General features: G+C 32.8%; 1 long non-coding RNA gene across 1 annotated transcript in view; it reads left to right on the forward strand.

Moving 5' to 3' along the window:
• Positions 1-441: 441 nt before the first annotated feature.
• The window catches only part of LOC142318293 (uncharacterized), a 123,477-nt gene continuing 106,421 nt past the window's right edge, over positions 442-17,497 (forward strand). The window contains exon 1 of the long non-coding RNA XR_012754868.1: positions 442-547. This is a non-coding gene — a long non-coding RNA (uncharacterized LOC142318293). The remainder of the gene's footprint in view (positions 548-17,497) is intronic.

Raw genomic sequence — 17,497 nt, forward strand, 5'->3', positions numbered from 1 at the left:
TATTTAATAATAATAATTATTATTATTATTATTGTTTGTTTTCTTTTATATGTTTTTACAGTAATAAATTGTTTTTATAAGAAATTTTTTAGTTTGTTAGTCTCTCAATATTCTGGTCGAACCACGAATACGCGATTATATATATATAATACGTTAATACAAAACTTTCAGCTGAGAAATAAGGAATTTAATTGTCGGCACTGATTATTTCTTTTATTTGGTTTTTATTGAAAGAAAAAAAGGATTTGTCTTGAAATTCAAGAAATTGAAAACGCGTATGATGTACAACCTATTCATTGTGATGAATGAAATGAACTGAGCGAATGATTTACTGAAGAGAACTAAAGCAGTGCATCGTATTGTTAACCAAGTAGGGCAATTACTATTCAATAAGTTGGCAAAAGTGCGAGACGCTGTTCTGTTGAGATTGGTTTTAATACACGTGGTTAATATTTATCTCTTTAGTGGATGATCTTGTCTTGAATTGTGTTGTTGGAGCGATTAATTAATTCTTCATTTGGATAAATTAAGTTGTTACTTAATTGAGGTAAAACATTTTCACTTAGATTAATTAAATAAAATTCTTTTAGTTGTAAATCTAAGTAAAAATTAATCTACGTAATAGACCCAGATAAACATCACTTATTATTTTTCTAACTAGATTATTGGGCTGTTTCCCATACAAGTGCAGCAACTTGAAATACAATTATAATAATTTCCTAACTATTTAGCACAGTTGGTATTAATATAATTTGTATAAATTAAAGTTTCTACTTCCACAATTTTCAATATATATGTCCTAGTACTTTCGGAGTCACTACTCCATCATCAGCGATTTCATAGAAGATGTAATTCAAAATTCATATGTATAACTTCTCTATATATAATTATATTTTTAATTAAAATTATTAATATTATTATTAATTATGTTATTAATAATTTTATTTTTTTACGATCGACTATTATGAACATAACAATTTTAATTTAAAATATAATTATATATAGGGAAGTTACATATATGAATTTTTAATTGCATGTTCTATGAAATTCCTGATGATGGAGTAGTGTCTCCGAAATTACTATTACATTTATATATTAAAAATTTTTGGTAGGTGGAAACTTTAATTTAAAAAAATTATAATAACAATACTTTACTTCATGCTAGTGAAATTTATACACGGTCATGTCAAGTCATTCATACGATCATACGATAATTTTTAGCAAGGGCTACGATTTGCAGGTTTATTTTACCCCACCGCCACCAAGAGCGCTCCATTGTTTTTATTCTCACATGACGAATTTCTTTTATTTCTTTTATTCCTTTATTAGTTTACATAACATATTTTTTGGGCGATTTAGATTCAGGGTTCGACGTATTTTTTTTTTACTATTTATAAATTTCGTCAACTACTAAGTTCATTGGCATCGACACAATTAAAATTTTCCAGATCCAAATCGGGAATTAAGCCGGGGATCTTTGGTGACTAGGGAATACGTGCTCCTGCCTCTGCTACAATGACTATCAGAATTACAATTAGTTTCTGTGAATTGAGGAAATTAAGTTTTATTTTTTTTGGAATTTGTTACAAAAAATATTATTCGCATCTTTCTCTACGAAACTTTACAACAAACTTTCCGCTAGAAAAACATAACGAAAAAATTATTGATTGAAATTACTACAACAATCAATTACAGAAGTAGTTATCTTATAAAAATGTATAAATAAATAATATGACTGTGTACTTTTTTCCTTATCCTGTAATTTATTCAAAAAAACTGCTTTACTTAATATTTTCTTAAGAGTAATTTGATATTATTTACATCAGAATAAGTGTGATATTATGGAATAAAGATTGCATATTTGTTTATAAAAACTTAAATGTAGATTTTATATTCCATTTAATATAATAACGGTCTCTGATGATTAAACTTTATTCATTTTTCTTAAAATTTCATGTGTTTTGTTGTACTATATTTTTGAGGTTTGGTTTGAATAATTTTTATGAAAGAGGCTAGGGAAAATTAAGTCGTTAAATAATAAAATAAAAATAAAAAGTTAATTGATATGTTTACTTTAAATTGCAATAAATTGAAGAATAAGATTACGCTCAAAAACCGGTTACAAAACTTTTCTGCTTCAAATCAAAAAACTTTCTGCTTCAAATCTAAACCTAGATGTCCATTTTAATTGTTAAACAATAACTATTAGAAGAAAATATATATATATATATATATATATATATATATATATATATATATATATATTTAATATTAACAAATATAAACAATATTATTTATTAAATTTAAAGTAAACTTTTGTAAATTATATTTGAAGGTTATTTTTCAATTTATTTCAATAACCGCTTAGTATAGCACGCGGTTATTTCGCACATTTAACAGCGGGTTCTGGTTTAATATGTACAAATAATATTTACGTGTAAATAGAAAAATTAATTCTGACAACTTCTATTTAGTAGGATAAACCCTATTTAGGACAAGTAAATTCAGAGGTAGTATCAAAATAATAGTTAATAATTAAGAATAACAGTCGGTGAATGCTGTTTTTTATATCGTTCATTTTCTGCACGAAACGTAAGTAAATACATTACTTGGTTGGATTCTTAATTTACAATCAATTCGATTTATTTAAAATAGAACAAAAGAAAACGAAGATATAAATTTAACCAGAAAAATAGTACCTACATATCCTTCCTGCATACACTTCATTAGATCTATGCCAACGCAATACTAATTTCAATTATATAAAAAAAAAAAATTATTATAACATCAGTAAGATCATAATTTAATGTTAATAATAATCACCATTAAAACATTACATTTTCCTTATATTAGCTGAATGATTTTTTTAATCCGCATTTACTGATACTGTGTTAAAAAACTGTATCTTAAAACCGTAACTCTTTCGTACGCAGCAAATACGCTGTTCTTATTTGGGTATATTAGTTAAATGCAACTTCGAAAATAGTGCTTTTATGGAACAATAATCGTTTTAATTTAATACATCAACTCCTTATGATTATTAACAGCAACACATATTCTACAATACATAAAAATTCGTCGCTTATGTTTTCACTGTTTTTACCGAATAAAATAAAATCAATTTTAAAAGCAATATACAATCTATGGCATTTATTCATTACTATATTCATTACAAACATTGCCTTCTACTAGTAGACCGTTCAGACTCCTTTGTCTCTTGACAAATAAATTTGATACCAAGTGAATAGAGTAGTAGCCTAACGCTTAAGTAACCCCTAGTTTTTGTAGAAGACGTTTTTATAGTCGCCTTTTATGTAAATAGAAACAGAAAAAATTTTAACTTAAAGTATCATGTAATGCAATGTGTTGTTTACTGAATCGTTTCATTTTATATAAAAAAAAATATATATATAAGCGTGTGAAAATAAATCTTCCCAAAGATTTATGTAAATATTTTTGTGTGTAAGATGTTTGTAAGTTTGTATGTTGTACGTACAATAAATTTTGATTCATTTACACGTTAATGGGTTTAGCATCATGAAGTATCTTTATATCTTCCGCTTTTTATATAATTTTCCGCTTTTTTACTTGAAAATTTTTGTTTTTTTTTGTAATCCATTTTTTCATAAAAACACAAAAGAAGTTAGTTGATGTCATTTTTATGTTTATTTTTTACTTTTTCCATGAACTATTGGAGAGTAATTTCACTTCTTAATTAATTTTCTTTATTTGTCTGCATGTATTCACATATGCTTTTAGCTTTCCTAGTTGTTATGTTGTAGAATACTAATAAGCAAAAGTATTATATCGGGCCAAATCTTTGGTTATCCAGTTTTGCTGGTTGCTCTCTGAGTACCCCCGAAAAGAAATTGTAGAACTCAGTTCTATATGTAAGGATTGTGTGATTGTTCGACTATAATTTACTAAAAACCTCTGGTTCGGTGAAAATGTATTTATAAAATTTGTATAATTATATACATATATATACGCACGTCATATTTGTATTTTATATCATATATGATTGTATATGATATGATATACATATGAATACTAATAGTTGTATAATATAAGTTATATATAATTGTAATTTTGCAATTTTATAAATAATTTACGTTTTTGTATCAACAGCGTTATATATTGTATTTTAAAATTTTATTAAATCTTTTTCACTAAAAATAAACTGTAATTTTTTGTTACGTTATTAATATTTATTTGTATGGTAGCAGACGCAAATTTAAACTAAATTTCTAAGGGAGAATTAAACTTGTACAACTTCAAAATATTTTTATACAATATTTTCATTCTTTAATGCCGGAAGTTCGAGGATTAGAATTTTTGTTAACAAATGTTGTCCTTAAATTATCTGAGGTATTAATGGTAATCAATTGATTACCGACATAAACAATAACAAAATTCAGTTATGCCAAAATGTTTCAAATTTAATTTAGGGCTTTATTTGTTTAAATCATAATTGTGTTATAAATGTATAATATGTAATGAAAGATTTTTTTAATAATCAGATACCTTCCGATCGGTTAAGTTTGAGGTGAATCGAATTTATTTAATGATAGGTTAAGCCGTCGTAGGATGAATGATATTATCCATCAAACTTAGAGTTGAAGGTTAAGCCTATATTAAAAAATTAATAAAAATGTTAGATTACAGATTGTAACGAAAGTTGAAATATTAATAGTACACTAAACCGGCCGAATAGTACATCGAATGATCAGTAGTATGCCGGTCTCTAAGTCAGACTGTTTCAATTTCAATTCTGTATTTTTTCCCTGATTCGTTAATTTAATTTCACATTTCTCAGTGAAGTATGATTGCGGATGATGGTTTAGTCGTAATATTAAAACAAGAATTAAACAAAGTTAAATTAATATATTTATATAAAATGTTTTGTTTTTCATTATTCGTATCAAAATCATATTTTATTATAACAATAATTTTCAAAATGAATAAAAAGGTTTACTGTGTTCTGAACCCGATGTATATCTTCCTAACTTCTGCTACTTAATAAAACATTACTCTAATACGGTAGTTTTTGCATCAATCAGATATGTTTTGCAACATCTATAGAAAATTTTAAGTCAAACTTTCTTTACTTTAATAAAATTCAACCTTCGATTAAACTTACTACTATCCCGAAAATCATATAAAATGTTTTGGTATATTATACCTGTATAAAAATTACGTTCAAAGAGTATAAGTTACGTTTATAAAATTCACGTAGGACCTGTTTGTTTTTCTCCAAGTATTCCGAATTATTGTTCCGTTTTCTCTCATTATTCGATTACTCATAATTTGTTTCTTAGACCATTAAGAATATTACATATACTTAAAACGTTTTATTTATAAAACATATAAGTGTACCGTTCAATTACCTACCTACCTTACTTGTAGTTGCTTTAGCTACGACTAATAATGCTTAATTGATTTTTCACATCGTCGGCCTACACGTGTTTTTTAATGCGCATGCGAATCCTCTAATTTACTACTCATCGACTAGTAATATTCTCTACGGAATTTATTTCATTAAAGAGCTCGTATTATATATTCAGAATAATTCAAAAGTACTTTTATCATTGAAGATCACGTTTATAAACTGGAATGGCTTTTGAAGTCTTTGAAATTTTATGAATACAAAAACACATATTATTTACATGTGATATTGTACATAATAAGTCCTTTTCATAAATACGTTTTTTAACCTGTTTAAAGCATGTTTTGTTACTTAATAAATGAAATATTGTTTTATTTTTTTTTGTTTTGTTTTTAGAAATCACGTAATCTGAATCAAATTTTTGCGTTAATTTATGTAAAAAAAAGAATTTATGCTTATCTAAGAAAAAGGATATTTTTTTAATGATTATTTTTATAATAATTTACATACCATGGAACAAAGCTACTGAAGTTAGTCATTTCCACAGCTTGAAATAAACTGATATGATATAATAACAGAAAATTTTGCACAAAATAAATCTCATAGTTGTAAAAACTAGTTTAATTTAGTTAAAGTAGCTGAAAGTAGTTTATGAGAAAATCTACTGGTTTATTTGTGGTAAATAGTAGTATATCTAGTTTCATATTGTATACAATTAAACTAGAATTTATTAGTAGCTTATAACATTCACTGCAAAAATTATCAATCGTGTTAATTATAGTTATTTAAAATTCAATTAAATATACTAATTTACAGAGATTAATAAACTTTCATCGCAATTTAGTAAGATATAAAATAATAGTTAGATGTCAAAATTTCATCAAAAAGTAGTTTCTCTTATTTAATTTTTGAAATTTACAGCATTTATGTTATTATACGGTTCTGTAATAAAAACTTAACGATCGGATTAAATTTATTACTTAAATAGCTTATTGTTTAGATATCTGGAAAGCATTTAACTGCGTTTACTTCTTTTTCACAATTTTACTTAAACCTCTTTCGAATAAATATAATACTAAACTAAATAGAAATAATTGGTGATGTTAAAATTTGAACTACTGAAAGAAGAAAGTTGTCAGAATTTCCGTAATTAAGCAGAAAAAAATTAATTTTAATTAAGTAGGAATTCCATGAAAATAAAAATTCGTAAAATTTTACGCTTACATTTTTTACGCGCTCAAATTTATTCTACCAAGAATAATATTCTTTCTACTTCTTATGTTGTAATGTGGAATATCACTGACATTTTAGGAGCTCAAACTCCACCCCATTAATCAACAATGTCCAAAAAGTCCCTATAACCCGATCTTTCATTTTAACAATTGAAGATGAGAATTTGTAATTTTCGTTATACTACTATATGATAATCAGCTGAAATTAGAAAAAATTAATAAAATCACATTGATAATTAAGAACAACTGATAAATTATTGATGAAACTGAAAGCAGTGCTAACATCAAAATCATTATAAATTAAATTAAATTAACAAAAAAATAAAATAAATAAAAGAAGAAATAACAATAATTGAATGTAAAACTAATAATTATAATATTAAAAAACAATATATTTTAATCTAACATAGAAATAAATTAATTAACGGTATTTTAATACATTATTGAATATTAGTCCACTATTGATGTTATTTTAGATTAATCTCTCTGTGGAGTGTATTTTATTAACATTACTCTGATGAAAACGAAGAAATGAGCTTATATGATCAGCCTTCTTTCTTTACTGTTTAGCCTCCGGTAACTACCGTTTAGATAATTCTTCAGAGGATGAATGAGGATGATATGAAGTGTAGTCTTTTACATTCTCAGTTCGACCATTCCTGAGATGTGTGGTTAATTGAAACCCAACCACCAAAGAACACCGGTATCCACGATCTAGTATTCAAATCCATGTAAAAATAACTGGCTTTACTAGGACTTGAACGCTGAAACTCTCGACTTCCAAATCAGCTGATTTGGGAAGATGCGTTCACCACTAGACCAACCCGGTGGGTCTATATGATCAGCCTATAAGAAATTATTCTCATTCAGTCTGTTTGTTCAATAAAATTCATCCAAACGGACTTTCTCATACATCTGTTGATTACTTGTTCGGATCAGACAAGAAGTTTATAAACTCTTTAAACGTTAAAGATGCCCCTCGAAGTGCATCCTCTACAGTAATGACAGAGTTAAACTGAGTGTCTACGTCTTTGGAAAAATTAAATAGATTAACATCAATAAATTAAAAAGCATGGAAATGAAAGCAATATCGGATCAGCACACAAAATACTCAAAAAATAAATTTTACCCTTCCAGAATACAATTATTTCAAGAAATTAATAATGAGAATCCAAATTGAAGGTTAAAATTTTGTGAAACTGTACTACAGTGGTGGGGTTGGAATCGTGATGGTTGTCATTTCAAAAAAATATCTGTGATTCGTATGTTTTAATGATGAATGCACATTTTCTGTACACGAATTAATTGTCATAACAGTCGGTACCGATATTCACCCGGTTGGTCTAATGGTGAACTCGTCATCGCAAACCAGTTGATTTTAAAGTCGAGAGTTCTAAAGTTCAAATCCTAGTAAAGAGTTACTTTTATACGGATTAGAATTCTAGATCGTGGATACCGGTGTTATTTGGTGGTTGGATTTCAATTAACCACACATCTAAGGAACGGTGGATCTGCGGCCGTACAAGACTACATTTACATTCACACATATCATCTTCATTCATCTTCTGAAGTAATTACTTACGGTGGTTCCGTAGGCTAAACCGATCGTCATTCATCGGTACCGGTGAAGAATGAACAGTCAATGGTTTCATGAAGCTTCGCTCAGCAACCAGAAAATCTAATCTTTAAACAGGAATTCGCGGAGGCTTGATTATTAACCAGTTTTATCATATGAAGTTTTTATCAACGAGTTACTTTGTAAGTCCAAATACTTCATGTCGAAGGAAAATGTTCTTCCTGTGATTACGGACGTCATTCATGATCAAGCTGAAGAAAGCCAGCAAATTTTCTAAAAAAATTGGGCACTATCTCATTATTACCTTCATGATTTTCAATATTCAATTTGAAGAAATACGAGTGAGTATTATGCGCGGCTCGTTTATTGTACCGCGTAAAAAATACTTTTTTGTTCGTTATTTTTTTATCTTTTAGGGGTTTTTTTTATGTTAGTTGTAAATGATTTTAGTTATCAAGGTTTTTTTTTACACCGCTGAAGATTCAGCTGATTATAAAAACAACCCAACCAATCCCAGAAAGCTCTATTAGGTTGACTAATTTATGAGCTCTATTTGGTTGAATAATTTAGTATCTTTCCTTCACTTTTTATTAAAAGTTCAGTAAAAACTAACTGCATAGTAATTACTTAGTTCAAGTACAACAAAATTTGACCGACCACTGGTTTTTAATGGATTAATTTAACTAGTATCTTGTTGAAATGGTACGAACCGGATTGGTTCGTACCATTTTTTGACTTTAAATAGGCTTTAAAAAATATGCCACACGCCGTAATTTTACTACAAAAATTTTGAGTTTCTTCTCCAACTTTCCTAAAAGTGGGGAAGGTGCTTTTTGAATGCTGTATGTTTTTTTATTATTTTTAGTTAAATTACACACGTTACAGAAATATTAATCATTTGTGCACACACACACACACACACACACACACACACACACACACACATATATATATATATATATGTATGTATAAAACAACTAACTTAATTAAAGAATTAAATTTAAAAAAAATCAACATTATGTATTAAAAATTAATACCTCCTCAGTGTAAAGCTATACGAGTATTGAGGTTTAACAGAAGTTTATTGGCAGTGCTAACCGAACACAAACTTACACGTAACTTTATTATATAATAAAATGATGATAAATACATATTTCAAGCACTCGACCTGGGATGTAGAAAGGTCACTTTTATCGTGTTTTTAAAGATTCTAAACGAACAATCTTTAAATGACGGGCAAAAGAGAGAAAAATTTAATACAGTTACTAATCGAATGCATACTTTGGTACTGCTTTCACGCACGCAGATGAACAGCAAAATGTATCATCTCTTTCACGTTCTCCTTTATCTTTTATTCTCTTTGTATACAATTTTAAAAGTTATAATTAAATGTTCAGTTATTAAGATTTCCATCGATAATAAAAAAAAACATGTGTATGAGACTTATATAAAAAATATAGCCTGTATACTTATATTTAAGTTTTTTTATTTACGAACTAAGAATTTAATCAACCTTTTGGGATATGAATTGTATTATACGTATAAATATAATATAAATTATATTATAACATGAGTATATAATACGACTCTATAGTTGGCTTGCATCTCAATAACGACTGTAAATCTGTCCATAGAAAATTTTCAAAAAAATACCAATTTTCCTTGCACAATTCTGCTCTTTATTCGTTATTTCTGTGATCCATTACATGTAATACTTAAAAATTACAACTTGTTCCAGTTATTTCCTTTAATTCTACATTTTTCCCAAAACCTAACGTTTACAAATTTTAATTAATTTGTTTTTTTTTCTGTTTATTCTGACACAAAACTTTAAAAAAATTCTTTTTCTGTTGATCGTTATTAATTATAAAATAATTTTTTTTTTCATTTTCTGTCCTGATTTTAAATTTTCAGGACGACGTTTTATTTCATTCTTATTAAAAAGAAATGATGTCGTTCCAAATCTTGTTTTTCACGTCTCTTAGTTCAGTGCTATCAAAGAAAAATTTTCATTCATCAGTAAACAGAACTAGGTTTGGTTTTTAGTATACGCACGTTAATACAAATCTTTGATATATTTTGTCGCTGGTATAGTATCCTTAAGGATTACATAAAGAGAAGCATGGTTGTGGTCTAAAATACTTGATTTTTAAAGTACTGTACTTATAGTCAATTATTTACATATTAAATGACGTATGATATGTATTAGTAATTTCAACTCGTTATTTAATATTCATTAAAATTAGAAATCTGAAAAAAGTAAATCAATAAATGGAGATCTAGTTAAGAACGAAAAATCATAATAAAAGAATATATACATGGAAAAAGCCGGGTGATACTCCAAGGTATCAGATAGATTATATGATGGGAAAGGTGTCAGATGAATCGGTGGAATTTAGAGAAGCTCGAGGAACAGGAGGTAAAAAAGATTTTTCAGGAGGACATCGCAAGAGGTCTGAGTAAAAACGTAAATATAGAAGAAGAAGAAAGGGAGAATGTTAAAAAAGAAATTATTAAGTCAGTAGGAGCAAACTTTATTTTCTTTTGTGTTTTAACCCTGCCTCTCGGAATAGACCCGCAATTAAGCATTAACACGGTTCCGGGAGGTCCCTTCGCCACTAGTCGCCAGATGAGGGAAACGCCAGGCCCCGGCTATGCCATTCCCGGCCTCCAACATCCGGCAACCCGGAGTCGGTCCTTTGTGCTTCGTCTCTAACGGGGACATCCCGAAGGGGTGGCCCCGCTAGAACTCAGTCTTTTAGCTCAGGGGCTCGAGAGTTCCCGCACTTCATAGCCACCGCCCACCCATGCAAGCACGGGCGAATGACAGCTCACTACGGAGCTGTCTCTAAACATCGCTTTCCGACCTTTCATTTGAAGTATTCCCGACACAAAATCCGCCAAAGTGCCGAAATCAACCGGACTGCGTAACATCATTCCAACGATGGTCACTACCTCGAGATGTCCAGCTATGGCAGCACGTCGCGGCATTCCCCATCCCACCGCGGGAACTGGAATATCACTTGATTCGGCGTGTATAAGTATTGTCAGTAGGGGCAGAAGGAGTCTTCAGCCTCTTCTTCGTCCACACAGGTATGAAAGAAAGACCCCATGGCCGGTCAGGAATTGTGTCAACCAGAATTCCAGTTCACCAAACTCGCTCCCGATTCACGGCTCAATGTGCGTGATCAAACGATCCATCCACCCATCCACCTCCCATTCGTGGACGTATCTCACCTAACTTGCCAATCCCTGTAGACACTTGCGTCGGCATCTTCCTTAGACTTGTGCATGAGTCACCACCAGCTGTTGAGGTGGCGGCAATCCAGTCACCATTAGCACCGCCGCAGTCGAGACCGATGCGTATGCCGACGCCACCTAAACAGCCATATGGCGCCGTACTCCCTTTAAGAGTCTTCTGTTACGCCCTACCTCAACGGCTCTCTTCCATACTGGGGCGCTATAGAGGAGAACCGAGGTTGTCACATGTTCGTACAGTCTCCTTTTCGATGCTCGGGGCCCTACAACGTTTGTTAGTAACTTAACCAAGTTTTTAACAGTCTGCCCAGCTTTTTCACTCACCGCCTAAACGTGACGAATGAATGACCGCCTATGATCCAGCCACATCCCAAGAAACTTGGCGGCCTCCTGTGATTGAACCATCACTTCCTCCATCATAATCGGGAAGGGCACCAGCCGCCTCCTTTCCGCCATGGGAACAAACAGAGATTTATCACAGGACGAACGGAGCCCCACCGTGGGCATCCACTTACCGACCATTGCCATAGCGAAATTCACGGCACACGTCACCTCCTCTTCAGTTTTTGTCACCTTTATCAGGGCTAAATCATCAGCGTAGGCGATAGCCCGCGGGTATCGCAACAGGAGGACCCCATCGTACATGATATTCCATAGATGGGGACTCAAAATGGCACCCCACACGGAAAGAAAAATGATCATTAGCAAAATAGACGGAGCATACAGGAAAGTCAAGCAGAACTTTGCGGTACATGAGGTAAAATTAATAATGTGCTAAATAAAGATGGTACACCGATTTATAATACGGAAATAAAGGTGGGTTGAATATATTGAAGAATTATACGAAGGAAATGAATTAGAAACTGGTGTTATGAAGAAAGAAGATGAAGTCGAAGAGGATGAAAAGAGATATACAATACTGAGATCTGAATTTAATAGAGCATTAAAGGATTTGAATGGCAGAAAGGCTCCTGGGATAGACGGGATATCTGTAGAATTACTGTGCAGTGTAGGTGAGGAACGGCAGGTAGATTATAAAAACTAGTGTGCAATATTTACGAAAAAGGGGAATTCCGTCAGACTTCAAAAAGAGCATTATTGTCATGACGCCAATAAAAGCAGGAACAGATAAATGTGAAGAATACAGAACAATTAGGTTACCTATTCATGCATCAAAAATCTTAACTAGATTTCTTTACAGAAGAATTGAAAGGAGAATGGAAGAAGTGTTAGGAGAAGACCAATTTGGTTTCAGAAAAAGTATAGGGACAAGGGAACCAATTTTAGCGCTCAGATTAATAGTAGAAGGAAGATTAAAGAAAAACAAACCAACATACTTGGCATTTATGAACCTAGAAAAGGCATTCGATAACGTAGACTGGAATAAAATGTTCAGCATTTAAAAAAAAAAATAGAATTCAAGTATAGAGATAGAAGAACAATTGATAACATTTACTGGAACTAAACTGCAACAGTAGTAATCGAAGTGCATGAGAAAGAAGCCGTAATAAAAAAGGGAGTGCGACAAGGATATTCCCCATCACCATTACTTTTTAATCTTTACATAGAACTAGCATTTAATGACGTTATAGGTCAGTTTAGATAAGTACTAACATTGCAAGGTGAAAAGATAAAGAGCTACGATTTGCTGATGATATAGTAATTTTAGCTGAGAATAAAAAAGATTTAGAAGAAACAATGAATGGCATGGATGAAGTCCTACGCAAGAACTACCACACGAAAATATACAAGAACAAAACGAAAGGAATGAGATGTAGTAGAAATAACAAAGATGGGCAACTGAATGTGAAAATAGGAGGAGAAGAGATTATGCAGGTAGAAGAATTTTATTATTTGGGAAGTAGAATTACTAAATATGGACGAAACAGGAGCGATGTAAAATGCCGAATAGCAGAGGTGAAACAAAATTTCAATCAGAAATATAATTTGCTAACATCAAAAATTAATTTAAACATCAGAAAAACATTTTAGAAAGTATATGTTTGGAGCGTAGCTTTATATAGAAGTGAAATTTGGACGATCGGAGTACATGAGACGAAAAGATTAGAAGCCTCTGAAATGTAGAGCTATAGGAGTATGTTGGAAAATCAGATGCCTGGATAAAGTGATAAATAAAGAAGTGTTGCGGCAAACTGATGAAGAAGTAAGCATTTGGAAAAATATAGCTATAAGAAGGAATGGACTTATAGGCCACATTGTAAGGCATCCTGGAACGGTTGCTTTGATCCTGGAGGTACAGTATCAATGTTCCCACATAATGTTAACTAACATTAGATGGGAAAAATTGTGCAGGCAAGCAACGTTTGGAATATGTAAAACAAGTTGTTAGGGATGTAGGATGTAGGGGGTATACCGAAATGAAACAACTGGCACTAGATAGGGTATCTTGGAGAGTTCGATCAAATCAATCAAATGACTGAAGACAAAACAAAAAAGCTTACGTTGGTAGGGACTAAGTACATACTTCCAGCCGTAGATTTTTTCAATCAGAAATAGCTTCCTTAAATTAGTAAGTTAATGAAAATACAGTAATTTTTGTAATCACGTACAACTGTAATCTTTCATAATAATTCCATAATGTAATCCAGAAATGCTTTATTATTAATGAAGAATTATATTTTAAAAACAATTTTAAAATTATTAAAATTATTTAGAATAAACATTCTGTTGAATAACTGGGGACTGAATCGATTTAGAAGAGATTAGAATGTATAAGTAGTACGGGTGCACAGGTTCTGAACATCCACACGGGACAACAACATGATGATTATTTCTGAGGTGTCGAACGAACACTCAATCTATTTCCCTTCTGCACACAACAGCGGACATACTTTCAGAACCACAATAGAATCTCTTCTAAACTGAGAAACCTGGTATTTCACCAGACACTACGTGTGGATGCTGTAATAAAACAACATCCAACTCTCTACGTAGAGCAATATCACCAAGCTCAATCTGAACTATATAATCACCTTGTGCGTTAACTGCCCGAATTTAACCAATTAACTCTAATGTGTTCAAATACACAGTAATAGCCTTCTGTTAACAACCACAGTGTTTACTATTTACAGAGTGCTTGGAATCTTGTCGAAGACGTTTACAATTTGTACGAGTCGGATCCCGTGACTTTTTGGGACACTCATCTCGTTTATGTTCCTCATCCCCAAAATGAGAACACACCGCCCAGACGTGTTACAAAACATTGTCCTATATCCATACTGGCAGCACTTGAAACACCGTAGAACATCTAAATACTCTTTGACCTAGCACGAAGGGAAGTCAATGTATAATCTGCCTTGTGAAACACAGATTTTAAAAAGATCAGGACTAACTTCAAACACGCCATGGAAGCGCTCAGCCTCGCGCCTACCCGATTTAAATAATAATCGTCATTCAGCCTTAAAGGCCCCTTCAGTCATCTGGGTATTTTGGTCTCTTACGAGAATCACTAACTCCTCCTAAGACAAACGTTAATCGATGTCATAAACAATGATTCCGGTACACCTCTTCCTGTGAGGTGTAACTTTCATGTCGGTTTAACTGACCTCGAGGGAGTCAGAGATTACCTCAATAGTTTCCTTGTCATCAGCAATGACAACTAACCCCTTTTTAGTTTCATGTATATCACGAATTCTCACGCTCGACCTCTTCTGACGAAGAATGACCTGAAATTCGTTCTTCATCTCTTTACTGGCTTTTCTCAGTTACACCTATCTTGTGGTTGACGAAAACGACCTCCGGCTGTTTTCAGGGACAAACTAGCCTCACTTTTCTCGTTCAACATCTCAGCGTAACTTTTCCGCTGAGACCGCACTGGCCTTGGTACCGAAACGGGAACGGAAGCAGTTTCCTTCACCACAATCTCCCTAAACTCAGTACGCTTAACAGCCAAATTTTCGTACCAACGATAGTCACAACAACCACAATAGACTTAAAATCCTTAATTATCGGTGAACCTGTCTCCTTACCGTTGACAAGTCTTTGGGTTTTCAAGGAATTGCATCAATTTCGCATACTTCTCCTCGAAGATTTCGACTAATGCAACCGACCCTGCGATTTTCCCAGCCGCCGCGTTAAAGTCATTAATAATATTCACGACATCACCATCCCAAGATGTCCCCTAGATCCCCGGCCTAAAGTCATCCACTTCAGAAGAGGGGGAGGAGCCGCCAATCCCATCCTCCTCAGTAGGCTGGGGAAGCTTACCGTGCCTGGGCCTACCCGCTCTTTACCCCACAGTAACATTTAATCAAAAAAAAAAAATCTAAGAAAATATTAAGGTTTGATTACAAATTAATGTAAGCAAAACAAACATAAACAGCGCCGACCAGTGATAAACATTCGGCCAATAGCAAGCTACTTACACGAAAACTAGATGGTTTGATTTTTATGTCACATATTTATTTTTCCCGTAAGAAGCTTGCCAATGACAAGAACCACTAAAAGATACCTAGATTATGAAAAAAAACTTTGTTTTGACAAAACTAAAAATAAATAAATTTCAAAAACTGAAGAGATCTAAAAATAATATAACCGACAACAAAACAACAGAAGAAACCGTAATTACACCCCCAGGAAAGTAGTTTTAAAGAAGTCAAACTACTAACCAAGCTAACCTAGATAGCTTGTTAGTCTATCTCCGCAATTAATATATGAAAATAATTAATAATATAATAACAAAAACTCTGAATAACAACAAAACCAAACAAACTATAAAGTAGCTGTTGAATAACGTAATTTGGAAAACAAATCACTACAGCCTACACGAACGCAACCTTCGTTACACGCATTGCGTGCATCCCAACCCCATAGAAGAAGACACCCGCCTTGTGACGCTTCCCGTTCATAGCCCTGATGAGCTTTAACGGAAGTCGTCTTTCGCCCTTTAACTTTTTACATCTCACAGTAATAAGCCAGGCCTCATTGGGATGCCAACGATGTAAATTCCTAGGTAGACATTTACACCGGTGATTTTTGAACTCAGATTTTGCCTTCGCTGTAGGCCTCGTCGGATGTCCTACATCGTTGCCCTCTGAACTAGCTAACCGAGTTCTCGGAAGCACGAACCCCGCGTCTAGTTATACTTTTATTGAGCCAATTTCTAGTAAATGTCTCGAAATTTGAGGCAAACTAACAACAACATACCACCAAAAATATTGTTTGAAACAACAAAATTTAGTCCTAATTCCCTTAGTGAACTTAACTTCAGTTCATACCACTGACTTAGGTTAATTTACGGACTCCAGTCTGGTCTACAAGGGAGAGGCGGATAGACCTACTACTCCCACTCAGCTTCATCGCAGAGTCCCGCGTGACATTTACTTGCTTTCAACTATCGTTGAGATGCCGCTACACCTCATGGCTGTATGGGCTGTATGCCCTCGGCAGTGCAGTCGCCGTTCCGCTGATAGCTAACATTCAAATAATCACCATAATTTCTATCTAACTGTGACTCGACGCCAATACGCCTACCTTTGGACAATTAAATGCCCAGACAGTCCCTAGTCATCCGAGGTACTACTCTATTATACCCTTTCAGCCTTCTGCTCAGGGCGAAGGAATCGAAGGGAGCCAGTCACAATAGTCCGTTTACTGCGAGTCTTCTAGTTGACACGTAGATCGAAGAAGAAGTAAACTCCCTCGAGCTCCCTAACAACTCTGGTACGTTCAGCCTCGTACCGGGGACAAACATTAAGGACATGGTCCACAGTATCATCGACACTACAGACCGGATACAAGCCGGAGTCAACAAACCAAACCTAACAAAAGTATTCCTAAACGCATCATGTCCTGAAAGGAATTGATTTGTATACCAATTGGGGGAAACCCAACTTATTACTCGCAGCTCCCTAAAATTTTGAAAAAAAACATGCGTGTATCGATCAGTAGAAGAATCGTTCCACCTAGCTTGCCAAGAGTCAAAACCTTGGTATTCAATTTCTCGCATACGCCCAGAAGTAAGAAGGACTTCCTTATTATAAATGCACCGCTTGCTCCCTTCCGTAGCTAGAATGCCAATGGTAA

The sequence above is a fragment of the Lycorma delicatula genome, chromosome 1, assembly GCF_047948215.1.
Source record: "Lycorma delicatula isolate Av1 chromosome 1, ASM4794821v1, whole genome shotgun sequence".
Taxonomy (NCBI): domain Eukaryota; kingdom Metazoa; phylum Arthropoda; class Insecta; order Hemiptera; family Fulgoridae; genus Lycorma; species Lycorma delicatula.